We start from the raw sequence: 14,158 nt of genomic DNA on the forward strand, positions 1-14,158 counted from the left end.
TACCTGCCCCCATCAGTGGTAATAGAGCAAAGAGAGTTCGAAGACCTATGCAATCAACTAGTGAATGTCCACAATCCTTTGTGGGGAAGTGCAAAAGATGCACGGGGGAACATGTTGAAAAGAGTGCTCCTTTCGGGGTCACTCGGTCTTCTGAAATCTGAATACTATGTTACCTACCTATGTGAACTCTGCAACACAAAATATTCTTCCATAGACATTTCACTATGCGCCCCTCCATTTTCCAGTTTCTTGACTGGACAGTTGAACAGAATCCTCGGGGGAGTGATCACTTCCCAGCAGTGTTAAAATATCGTACTCTAGTCAACACTCTGACAATACGCCCTCCAAGATGGAAATTTCAACTAGCCGACTGGAACCAGTTCTCTGAAAAATGTGACCTCTCTCTGATTCCTATTGATACGGTGATGATCGAGGAAGCTAGAAATCTTATCAACAACGTCATCCTTGATGCGGCAATACGATTCATTCCCCAGACTTCTGGTCGTCTCCCAAAGCGACCTAAACCATGGTGGAGCAGTGAATGCGAGGAAACTCGCAAACTTCGAAATGGGGCGTGGGGTACATTTCGGAGGTACCCCACAACACAAAATCTCTTACTGTTTAAAAAGGCACGAGCAAAGGCCAGATGGACGCGAAAACAAGCTAAGCGGTCCTCTTGGCGCAACTTTGTGTCTTCTTTGTCCTGTAATGCCCCATCCAAAGTGGTGTGGGACAGACTCCGAAAAATCAGAGGGGAACATCTCAGTCGTTCAGCTCCTCTTTAGGAGTCAATGGCCAGGCATGCCAAAGCATAGAAGAACAGGCTTATGTCATCGGTGAAAACTTCAAGTTCTTCCCACTCTACAAGTGAACTTCTTAGAACTAAACAAAGAGCTGAAAAACAAAAACTTCCGATACATGATGGCGATGGTTCTGCGTATAACCAACCATTCACCATGGTAGAACTTTCACGCTCGTTATTAGCTGCAAAACAACTGCTCCAGGCCAAGATCGAGTTATATATTCCATGCTCGACCACCTGTCTGACTTATCAAAAAAATGTTTTTATTCAACTTTTTCAACCATGTTTGGATACAGGGCACACTTCCGTCTGCATGGAAAATTGCCACTGTAGTACCCCTCCTAAAACCAGGGAAGGGTGCTTCAAATGGCTTCCAGCCATTTACCGTCCTATTGCTCTCACGAGCTGCATAGGTAAAACCTTTGAGCGAATGGCAAACAACCGACTGATTCACCTCCTAGAAACAAATAACTGTATATCTGAATTCCAGTGCGATTTTCGAATGGGGTGTTCCACAATGGATCACCTCATTCGTCTAGAAACAACTATTAGTGAAGCTTTTATCCGAAGGCAACACTGTTTGTCAGTTTTCTTTGATATGGAAAAAGCATATGACACCGCATGGCGATACGGTATCCTGCAGGACCTCTATTGCATTGGTGTAAGGAGTCGCCTTTTTAAATGCATCGCTGATTTCCTTCAGCACAGAACATTTAGAGTTCAACTGGGAACTACTTTATCCCGTACATTTGTGCAGGAGAATGGTGTCCCGCAGGGATCCGTTCTTAGTGTCACATTATTCTTGGTTAAAATTAACTCTATAGCCAGTGTCATTCCACCTTCCATATCGCACTCTTTGCATGTGGATGACATCCAAATATCATGTTGTTCGGCAAGCTTGTCAAGATGTGAACGAAGATGCAGCTGTGTATAAATAAAATGGCCAAATGGTCTTCACTGAACGGGTTTAAATTATCTGCTGAGAAAACAGTCTGTGTCGACTTTGTGAGGATGAGAGGAGCATTTCCACCACCCATGCTCAAACTTAATGGGCAAGATATACTTGTAAAATCGGAGAGCAAATTTCTTGGTGTCGTATTCGACTGTAAGCGCTCCTTCAAGTCTCATATTCAAAACTTCAAGGTGAAGTGCCTGAAGTCAATGAATTTAGTGAAAATTCTGTCTCACAGATCCTGGGATGCTGACCAGGAAGAACTCCGCCGTGTGTATACATCTTGCATTCGTTCAAAGATGTGTTGAAATCCTTAGATACTATTCATCACCCCCGGCGTCGGAAACTTGGCGCCCCCATCACCCGGCAGCAGCCGCAGTAGCCCCCGCCTGCACCAACGGTTGGGTGCACCCACCGCAGGAGGAAGACCCCCACGTATAGCTGTGCGTGGCTTTCCTGTGCATGGGGAAAAGGGGATCCTGGCGGTTCAGTGGACCCGGAGGTTGTTTCGGACCCTTCGGGGCCCCTCCGGGAAGGCAATACACCGCTTTGGCCCCTGCTTCCCATAGTCGGGCGGTCCTTGAAGGCCCGGCCAGGATTATTCAGCTAGTCGCCATCTCCCTTTTCATTACTTTCTCTTCCTTGGTCTCCTTCCTTCTCTCCTTTTCCTCTTTTCACCTTCTTTGGCGGCAAGGGTCAACCTTGGGCAGTCTTTCACTCTCCAGAAGCTGCACTAGGGTATAGTGCAGGGGAAGTGCTAACGTGGAGACCGTACGTTCCCCTGGTTGTGCTCGGTGGTGGGCGGCACCCCACTGCACTGAATTACATACATATCTTTATGGATTCAGCCAGCACAAAAAAATTATGATCGACCCTTGAAAAGGGGTCGCACCGATAGAGTTAGACTTGGTGTCGTAGGTTTAAACCCGGAACCCTGGTTCCCCAAAGTACTTGTGATAAAATCTGACAATGACAATCCAGTGACAATCTTAGCCCCTTGCGAAAGTATCACCATTTCTAGTAGCAAAGGAACTTGAGAAACTTCTAGGCATGTCTTACAATGCTAAAAAGCTAAACACTGGGGATCTTCAGGTTGAAGTCCACACAAAACAACAGAGTACCGCATTCCAAGCAGTGAAACAGGTTGGTGACATCAAAGTTACGGTCACAACACACCACACCTTAAACATAGTGAAAGGCGTGATCTCCGAGGGTGAACTTCTTTCTTGTTCTGAAGCAGAGATCGAGGAAGGATTGAAGGATCACGGGGTCGTATGGTGCAAAGCGCATTGTGATGAGAAGGGATGGTAAGGAAGTCCAAACAAAGCACGTAATACTCTCCTTTCAGTTACACACACTCCTGTCAGAGATCAAGGCTGGCTATATTAACTGTCATGTACGACCATTCATTCCAAACCCCAGACTATACTTTAAATGCCAACGTTTCGGCCATAGCCCCCAGATGTGTGGTGGACAACAAGTTTGCCCAAAGTGTGCCGGTAATGACCACCCACCGGAGTCATGTAGCAAAGAATTTCACTGTGTAAATTGTCAAGGCGGCCATCCAACATATTCGATGTCATGCCCACGCTGGAAAGACGAAAAAGATATACTTAGAATCAGGACCGAACAAAAACTGACATATAAGGCAGCCAAAGCACAGCTGAACTTTCAAAAGAAAGGAATGTTTTCTGAGGTGGTGCGTAGGAGAGTGGCACCACTCAGAGTATCCGTGGAGACCCAGACTCCTGGGCCTCCACTCCACACTCCCCAACCAGAACAGAGAGAGACACAAGTGTCCTCTCTGGTTGCTTTGGTTGGCGTAAAAGCCAGCCCTCATAATGCAGCCACAACCTCTTCAGAGGCTGGTGGCTCCCTTTCAGTTTGGGATGGGGTTACCAAGGATCCCTCCCAGACAAGCACACTAAACATGGAGGTCGATGGTGACGACCGCGCACCGCAGAAGTCGTGATCGAGTCTTCCAAGCACTTTCTCCCAGGCGAAAGAGAAACGTGAGAGGACACGTGGTAGAGGCAGAGGCGCGAAAGCAAAGGAACAGCAGAAACAACAACTGCGGAGAGTTCAAGCCCCCTAAATGCAATTCTCGGTTCCCAAGCTGCACAGCAGAGGTTTTAATGTCTCTATCTTTGTTTGTACTGCGCTCTCCATCTTTATTTCATTTATTATGATGGGAAGTTTCACTCAATGGAACTGCCGTGGAATGCTGTCAAATCTGGATGACGTCAATGATCTTTTCGACCGATACAAGGTGGCATGTTTCTGTCTGCAGGAGACTTATCTAAACACGAACACTTTGAATCCACTTCGCAGACATAACGTCTTCAGAAAAGATCGAACAGACGCAGCACGTGCATCTGGCGGCATAGCGATCGTCACACGAGGATCCTTTCCAACTAAGCAAGTACAATTAGTGACAGAGTTGGAGGCTGTGGCTGTGCAGATCTGTCTCGATAAAGTTGTGACAGTCTGCTCAGTTTACTTGCCACCAGCAGCAACTGTCACACAAATAGACATAGAAAGTTTATATAGTCAGTTTCCACAGCCTTTTCTACTTTTGGGTGATTTTAATGCCCATAATCCTCTTTTGGGCAGCATAAGGGTTGACTGCAGGGGACAGATGCTGGAAGCAGTCCTCTCATCATCTATGATTTGCCTCTTAAACACATGATCGCCAACTTATTTACATACTCCAACTCAGACTTTCTCTGCTTTAGAGCTGTCCTTCTGCAGCCCATCTCTTTTCCAGGATGTAGAATGGACAGTTGAGGAAAACCCCTTTGGAAGCGACCACTTCCCAGTGATCTTGAAATATCTTCCAGTAGCTAATACACTCACAACACGTCCTCCGAGATGGAGACTCCAGGACGCTGACTGGAGTTGTTTTAGTGAGAAGTGCGACATCAGTCTGATCCCATTGAATCATGTAGCAATTGAGAATGCTAACGACCTCATCACAAATGTTATCATACAAGCAGCAACTGAAAGCATTCCACAGTCTTCTGGCCGCCTGCCCAAGCGCCCAAAGCCTTGGTGGACGGCCGAATGTGAGGAGACGCGCAAACTTCAAAAACCGTGGGACGGGGTAAACTTGGGGGGTATTCCGAAGATATCCAACCGCAAATAACCTCTTGCTTTTTAAAAAAGCGAGGGCCAAAGCAAGATGGACACGCAAACAAGCAAAGCGGACATCTTGGCGCGGTTTCGTGTCATCTTTAGCCCGTCATACCCCATCCAAAATTGTTTGGGATAGGATCCGAAAGGTCAAGGGACAGCATATCGGTTACTGCATCCCTCTTTTACGTATTAAGGGCCAATCAAACAACAGCCTAGAAGAACAGGCCAATGCTCTCGGAGAACACTTTGAAAATGTCTCAAGCTCATCACATTATTCCAGGGAATTCAGAACAATAAAACCCAACGCAGAAAAACGAGTAATTCCAATGAATGGTGGTGAAGAGCTTTTGTATAACCAGCCCTTTACAATGGTGGAGCTTCTCAGACCTTTATCATTTCGAAACGTCACATCCCCAGGACCAGACAGGGTCGCCTACTCAATGCTACAACACTTATCAGAACAGTCTAAAATTTCTCTACTCGAGTTCTTTAACAAAGTTTGGTCAGGAGCACAATGCCATCTGCTTGGAAGACCGCTACCATCATCCCAATCCTGAAACCTGGAAAGGATTCCTCAACGCCAAGTAGTTACAGGCCGATCGCCCTCACGAGCTGCATTGGAAAGACATTTGAACGAATTGTTAACAACCGTCTTGTGCACTATCTGGAGGAGAATAACTGCTTTTCGCAATTTCAGTGTGGGTTTCGAATGGGATGCTCAACAACCGATCATCTCATTCGTTTGGAAACAACCATTCGGGAAGCTTTTGTCAGAAGGCGCCACTGTGCATCAGTTTTCTTTGGCCTTGAAAAAGCTTATGATACCACGTGGCGGTATGGTATCCTGCAAGATCTTTATTCCCGTGGAATAAGTGGTCGCCTTCTGAGATGTATCGCTAACTTCCTGCAGGATAGATCATTTAGAGTCCGCCTTGGCGAACTTCTCTCTCGTCCATTTATGCAAGAAAATGGAGTCCCACAGGGCTCCGTTCTCAGTGTCACCCTGTTCCTTGTGAAAATAAATTCTGTCGCACAAGTTATCCCACCTTCCATAACATACTCTTTATACGTAGCGACATTCAAATGTGTTGCTCCTCGGCGAATTTAACAGTGTGTGAGAGGCTGCTGCACATCGCTATAAACAAGATGAGTAGATGGGCAACTCAAAATGGGTTCAGCTTCTCAACCGAGAAAACTATCTCCGTTCTTTTTTCAAGGGTTCGAGGATTATTTCCCTCACTCTCATTTAAGTTAAATGGGTGTGACCTCCAGGTAAAAGACCAGCACAAGTTCCTCGGAGTCATCTTTGACACGAAGCTTACATTCCTGGCCCACATCAAACACCTAAAAGTCAAATGCACAAAATCTATGAATATCTTGAAAATCTTGTCCCATAGATCGTGGGGTGCGGACCGCCAGACCCTTTACAGAGTTTATGCCTCAACCATCCGGTCCAAACTTGATTACGGGTGTGTTGTTTATGGTTCAGCTCACCAATCTGTGCTTAGAGCCCTTCATCCAGTGCATCATTTAGGCCTGCGTCTGGCCCATGGGGCTTTCCGCGCATCACCAGTGGAAAGCCTGTATGTTGAAAGCAACGAATGGTCGCTAGAAAGGAGGAGGTTTTACCTGTTCATCCAATACTTCTTGAGGGTAAAGGGATACACCCATAACCCAGCCATTCCCTGTGACGAAGACACATCCTACAAACAGCTTTTCCTTAATAAACACAACGTTGTCCCTCCATTCAGCATGCGTGTCCTTCAGGGATGTGAGGCTTACAACTTCCTTCATTGCGGTAGTACAGGCTAGCTCACGTATTCCGCCGTGGCAGCCTCCTCCACGTTTTAATTGCACATTGACGAAGTGGAGGAAGCAGGACACATCACCTGCCGTACTCCAGCAGGAGTTTGAGTCCCTAAAACGAAGTCTTCGTGAACACAGAGCTTTTTATACAGATGGTTCAAAAACTGGTACCGCTGTATCATGCGCAATGGTAACCGATGGGTGTACACGTTCATATCGTCTACCTCATGTACTATCCATTTTTAGTGCTGAGATATATGGTATAATAACCAATTTGAACTATATTTTACAATATCATATCAAGCCATCGGTCATCTACACAGATTCTCTAAGTTGTCTTAAAGCAATAGGCAACATAGGGATATCAAAGAACCTTCTTGTACGCAGGGCACAGTGCCTCTCCAGTAGGGTGACAAAAAAGGGCTTTTCTTTAACTTTCTGCTGGGTACCCAGTCATGTTGGTATACTCGGGAATGAACTTGCTGACACAGCTGACACAGCGGCCCTTTCATTTGAGATCAGCCAGTTTGACGTACCCTCTCATGACCTCCGTCTAGCACTTAGGAGAAGCATAAATAGCAGGTGGCAGCAGCACTGGAATACACAACATGAGAATAAACTCCATTTAGTTAAACCCACTATAGGGAAATCAACGTACGTTTTTAATAATCGTCTCCATGAAGTTGTTTCTGCAAGGCTGAGGATTGGCCACACCCATTTGACGCACGGTCACCTCCTCCGTAGGGAGGATCCCCCGTTCTGCACACGGTGTGGCGCACACAGTTCCGTCCTCCACCACATGTCCATTGCATGAAACCCACCGACACCGTCATTTCCATGAGTTTTACACATACCATTTACACAGTAGATATTCTGTTGACCAGACCACAGAATAACTGCGGTGTCTGTGTGTCTGCGCCGTTCACCGTCGTAATGCAAGTGGGCACGACATTTGCCTCGTTTGATGAGCTCAGCTTGACGATAGCTGAGTACGAGCGAACTGTGTACGCAGAGTATTGGATCAGCAAATGCCGTACTATAAGTGGAGCACGGAAAAAAGGCATCGTACGCCCCATGAGTGACAGCCTGCAGTACTACAGCTGGACTTACAGCTGCAAACATGGAGGACGACAACATCAGTCGGAGTCAACGGGATCTCGGCCTCATCAGATGTAAGCACGTGCAAAGCGATTAGTGTTTTAGTTATCATGACAAGCGAACGGGAAAAAGAGCTATAGATGGACAGTGACGGCATCGGTGTCTTTTTCGTTCCGTACAGAACTTTCAAGATTCACTGCCTTGCAGAGATATGCCTGCTCGCCTCTGGCTCAACCAAGAGAAGAAAAAAACGAAGCCAAAAAGCTGCTTTCAGTGAAGGCGAACAAGAAGTGTGTTCAGAATCACTTCCTGAATGCTGGTAAGAGAGTGCTTCTCAGAGACCTGCACAATCTCTCAAACTCAATGAAAGCAGAAAAAGTGAAAGGCTCCTACGCTGGAAACGATTGCAGAAGATGTGAGAAAATAGGGTGGCGTGATGGATGTGCTTGTAAATGACGACGACCTGCTCGTTGGGCTCTTCTACCAAAACAGTGACATGAGGAATGCGTACAAGAACTTCCCGGAGATTGTGTTTGTTGACGCAATCCATAAAACTAATGACAAAAGAATGCCCCTCTACGTCGTACTTGTTGAAGACTCCAATCGCGAGAGTGAGGTGGTTGCCCTTGTGCTTTGCGTAAATGAGGATGAAGCAACCCTAAGGGCTCTGTTCGACAGATTCTTAGCGCACTGTGGGCCGACCAGCCATACCAGGGTCATAATGACCGACAAAGACTTTGTGGAGAGGAAGGTACTAAAAAGTATATTTCCCTGCGCAGTGCATGTGATATGTCTCTTCCATGCGCTGCGCACGTTCAAGAGAGAAGTTACGACTGGAAAAATTGACATCACCAGCTCAATGCGAATCCATCTCCTGGAGGTACTTCAGAAATTGTGCTATGCAGAGTCTGAAAATGAATATCATGGCCTCTATAAACAACTGCGGAACACTGAATGCAAGAAAGCCATAGCATATTTTGATGCGAACTGGCACGGGATCCGCAACGAATGGGTTGAAGGACTGAAGCACAAAGCAAAAACCTTTGGGAATTCGACAAACAACGCGTTGAGGCCATCAACCAGAAAATTATGCAGGTTGTCAAACGGTACGCACCCCTCCACGAGATGTTTGCTGACCTCATCACAGTCGTCAACAGCTTGCGTGTAGAACGGGACCACCGGGCAATGGAAGTCCTGTTGAAAGCTCCAGTGGAACAAACTCTCTCTCAATGCGAAGATGCATACTGTAACCTGCTTACACCATATGCGTTTTCAATAATCCTAAAGCAGTTACGAAAGGCCTCAGAACTGAACTCCTTGGATTATTATGACCTGACTGTGACATAACAGAGCTGCATGTGTAATCTTGCAAGATCAATGAAGTTGCCATGAAGGCACATAATTTTCTACCTCAGGTCACTGGGGTAGCCGCTCTTTTTTGAGGAATGTGTAGCAGTTCGGTGGACAAAGAACTTTTACAAATAGTGCTATCGGATGTTCATCGCGGAGCCTGACAGTGCTGGCCGCACAGACGTTGTCACATCTACCGTGCCCCACAAAAAATAATGACATAATGCCAGAAGTACCGCCAGGTTTTATCGCTTCTGCAACAAATTACAACAAGGGTAGCAGAGCTGCACATGAGACATTATCAGCAGACCCTGGCCCTGTTGAAGCAGTTGAAGCAAAGCATAGAAGAAAGGAAAGAGATGTACCTTGCAGAAGTAGTCATGGCTGGTGAGGGCACAGATTTTTCACAAAGGGTGACCACTCCAGGTGAGTTTGTTAAGCCTCAGGTTAAGCCTAATAGTGAATAGTTATGATAATGCAGAATATACATAGATGGCAGCGAGCTACAACACTACGTGGATCAGCCATTCACCTTCCTGTTGCTCGTTGGTCGGGCGGTGTTGTTCGTCGGTCGTGTCTGTATGGCTGCTGTTTCACTAGGGTGTGATGCATAGTGACGGCCGTGACTTGCATTTCAGTACATCAACCACAGGCCACAACAGCAGGAAGTTCCAGTAGCTTCAGAGCCCAGGATGCCATGCCTCCCCACCACTACAAAAGACTAGATGCTGTTGTGCAGCCGTTAGGTAATTGCCTTTCTTTCCAACGGCGCGGTTGCTCGTCGGTCATGTCTGTATGGCTGCTGTGTCACTAGGGTGTGATGCATAGTGACGGCCATGACTTGAATTTCAGTAGATCAACCACAGGGCACAGCAGCAGCAAGTTCCATGAGCCCTGCGTGTCATGAGCCAACCTACACAACGGGCATTTTGCCAAGCTCCATCAACAAAATGTGGGGCCACCATCCATTCCACATATCACTGTTGAATCTTCTGAAGGTGAGTTTGAGTATTGTTTGCTAAAGCTGTTTATCCTTAGATTATGTTGTGTTTATTTACTTTTGCTGTATAAATCTAAGTTCCACAAATCCCTTCGGACATATCCGGATGCCAACTTCATTAAAACACAGTGGACGGCCAAAGGGAAGGGGACAGACGGTCATTGGACTCCCATTGAAGCGGAGGTGTACACGACCAGTGCCGTTTGTCAAGAAGGCACCTGTGGATCGTGCAAGGATTATGCTTCGTTGGCTTGCTGATAGTGGGACCGTGGCCCTTGCGTTGAATGGAATTAAGATTTCAGAGGATGGAATGGAAGCAATTCCACGAAATATGTCGTCAGCAATTCTTGATGTTTGCTGCAATCTGGCAGAGCTAAAGGTGCACTTGGAAGATGATGCATGGTTATGTGTGACATCAATGGTGGAGATGAAGCAGAAAAACCGCGTCTGGATCTGTCCAACGTGCAAGAAGAAGATTGGCACGGCAGCCTCGGTTTGCTGCGACTCTTGTCTAGAGTGGAGGCACCTTAAATGTGTGTCACTTGACAAAGTGCCAAAATCAAGCACATGGTTTTCTAGAGAGTGCTACCCTTAACATGACACTGTCCATGCACATCATGCACAGTGATGATGATTGCGTGCACCAGTTTGTATATTTTGATAGCACAAAGTAGCTTATCGGCCGGTATGAGCCAGGAGTGATGATTGTGCGCAACAGTTTGTATATTTTGTAGATAACATGAAGTAGCTTTTTAGTTGGTATGTGCCAGGAGTGATGATGATTGTGTGCAAGTTTGTATATTTTCTGTATAGCATGAATATGGTTATCGGCTGCTGGAAAATGGACGATCTTATTCACGTATCTGTACACCTTTTGAAGATCTTTGTGTGCGTCTCACAGTAAAAATTTCTGGGCATTCATGTACACGTGTTTTTGATTGTTATCTTTTCCTGGTTCCTAACGTGCATGGCAATCGTACGTTATATAGTCAAATAACTTAAATCTAGTCACCATATTTATTCCCCAGCCAGCGGTCGTGGCTCCAGCTTCAGGACTCCTATCATGATATACTGAACAGTGCACGCAGCATTCACTTGAATTCCCTGAGCAATGCATGGAGCAACATGGGAGGTATTTCTTGTGACTGACATAATTCTAAATCAACATCAATGACTGTGTGCAAAAGCATGAAAGTTGTAGAAGCTGCCATGATCCATGGATTAAAGAAATTTGGCTCTTCATGAACTTCCTGTCTTGCCTTTAATCTTGTGAAAGAGGAGGCGTTGTCACAGAAGTAAAGCCAGTCCGTCTGGCGTCTGGTAAACAGAATAAAGCGCGCCATTATTCTGTGGTCTGGTCAACAGAATAAAGCGCGCCGTTATTCTGTGGTCTGGTCAACAGAGTAAAGCGCGCCGTTATTCTGTGGTCTGGTCAACAAAATAAAGCGCGCCGTTATTCTGTGGTCTGGTCAACAGAATATCCACTGCGTACCATTTACCTCTCCATCTTTCCCTTTTACTAGAGGATGAAGCTTTCGTACCGTTTGAACGGGTTTTTAACTTCTTCCAAAACATTGCTCTTTTAAATGCACTCTAGTCTTACAGGTTTCTTTTATGCCATTCGATTCGTAATGCGTTAGTTTTAATGAAATCCTTGTACCCTTTAATGAATCACTGGATCATTTTCTCTTAAACTGTTAATGCTTTTATCATGGTCTTGGCGCATTATGGTCGTAGTTACCGCTGCGCCATTAAAACACGAATCATCATCATCATCACTATTCATCACCAGGGACTCAGGCTCGTTCTCGGTGCTTTCCGAACCTCACCGGTCGAAAGCCTGTACGTCGAATCTCGTGAATGTTCCTTAAAAAGACGGCGATTTTACCTCGCAGAATCATACGCACTGAGAATAAGAACTTTTCCGCAACATCCAGTACTCACTTGTGTCACAAGTACACGGTTTAAGCAACTCTTTATAAACAGACCCTCGGTAGTTCCTTCCTTTTCTCTGCGCATTGAGGGGGATGTTCTGGATCACGAATTTTCTTGCTATAATACCCTAGCTTTGGAGTGTGGTAAAAGGCTCCCACCTTGGAAACCACCTCCAAGGTCCCGCGATACTACATTGACAAAGTACAGGAAACTGCTACATCAACACTACAACAGGAATTCGAACACTTGAAAGAAAGTTTTGGAAACCTTGTTGAAATTTATACTGATGGGTCAAAGGAGTGACTTGTTTTGCAGATTTGAGTTAAATAACTTCGTTGTCGTTGTCGTTCGTAAGTAGAGGAGGACGATGTGGGCCTTCGGGGACCTTAAATAGCGTGTGAGCCAATGATTGGGTAATATTTTTTGTTTGTTATGTTGCTGTTGTTGAATGGAGCGAAGCGCTCCGACCAGTTCCATAAAGAAGTTTGAAGTTTTGTCGAAGTCGTGGGTCCATTCTTGAATATTATTGGTGCCGAAACCCGGGACGTCGACTCGGTGACATACCGGAACGATCGATTCGAGGACCTGCTGACTTGGGAAATCTACTATCGAAGGTTCATCAACGGCCAGCACTGATGGAACGTCTGAAGGTCAAGCGAGGAGCGCGACGTGGACAGTCAACGAAGATTATCAATGAGGCGACGGCTGCCCTCGCAGACACGGGAACTACGGCACATACGTACGAGTCACTGTTGGAGAGACTTCTTACGACCAGCAGAGAAATCGGTCAACTCGACACGGAGCTGGAAGCGTTGGTGGCGACTGAGAGCCTCGCTGAAGAGTACGCTATGGTCCTGGAATACGAGGATCGCATCACTCACACGACAGCGCTGTTGAAGGCGAAGATTGCGGAGTTAACGGAAGGTGACCGCAGACCTCCTGCGGCCTCTGCAGTAACCGAAGAGGGAACGAGAGGTAGGTCAAAGAGGATAAAGCTACCCAAGCTACAGCTACAGACCTTCCGTGGAGATCTGGATCGATGGCTCCCTTTCTGGGAACAATTCTGCGAAGCGGTGCACGAAAACGACGATCTCACAAAAAGTGAGAAATTTCAATACCTGCGGACGCTCTTGTCTGGACCACCCGCTGCCGCTATAGCTGGTCTGCAAGCTTCGGAGGCGTGCGACGAGGACGCTGTCAAGATACTAACCCGTCGATTTGGGGACCGGAAAAGGATCACCCAGGACCACCTTGCGAAGCTCCGGACCCTCCCAGCGGTGACGTCACCAAGTGATGTCAGAGGACTTCGACGACTGTACGATCACACGCAGGCTCATATCCGTGGTCTGCGAGCTCTGGGAGTTGCCAACTCAGTGTATGCTCCTTTGCTGGTGGACATCCTTCTCAAAGCACTACCCAGCGACATCACACTGGAGTACTATCGCCGATCAGCACGTGCAACAACAGCAACCGCTGTTCAACAGGACAGTGCATCGGGAGATGGTCAACGAGAAGTACAGCACGATACCTCGTACACCGAAAAGGAGTTAGAGAGAGTACTGGACTTCCTGCGTATCGAAGTGGAAAGCCGTGAGAAGTCCGGTATGGTCAGCACGAACAGAGACGGGCCACCCAGAGGTGGAACCCTGGGAAAGAGTCTACGGAAAGAGAAGAACGTCCCAGCCGCGGCCGTACTGCAGTCATTAGCGAAAGCCACGTCAAAGTGCATCTTCTGCGACTCGGAAGACCACAGCAGTGGAGATTGCAACACACCCATTGAACTGGAACGAAAGGAGAAGGTACTCGCGACGGACGGCCGCTGCTTCAGGTGTACCGTCAAGGGGCACCGAGCTAAGGACTGTAGGCGAAAAGTCACATGCTTAACATGCAAGGGGAAACACGTGACCTCCATGTGCGACCCTAAATGGTCGGGAAGCTCGTCAACGAAAGCGAAAGAAGTTGACACAGTTGCCATGCACGCAGCAAGCTCCGATCGAGACAGGGTCAGTGCCACGGTACTTTTGCAGACGTTCCGCTCATGGGTCATCGCTGACGATCAATCCGCATATATCCGAGGTAT

The sequence above is a fragment of the Ornithodoros turicata genome, chromosome 1, assembly GCF_037126465.1.
Source record: "Ornithodoros turicata isolate Travis chromosome 1, ASM3712646v1, whole genome shotgun sequence".
NCBI classification, from domain to species: domain Eukaryota; kingdom Metazoa; phylum Arthropoda; class Arachnida; order Ixodida; family Argasidae; genus Ornithodoros; species Ornithodoros turicata.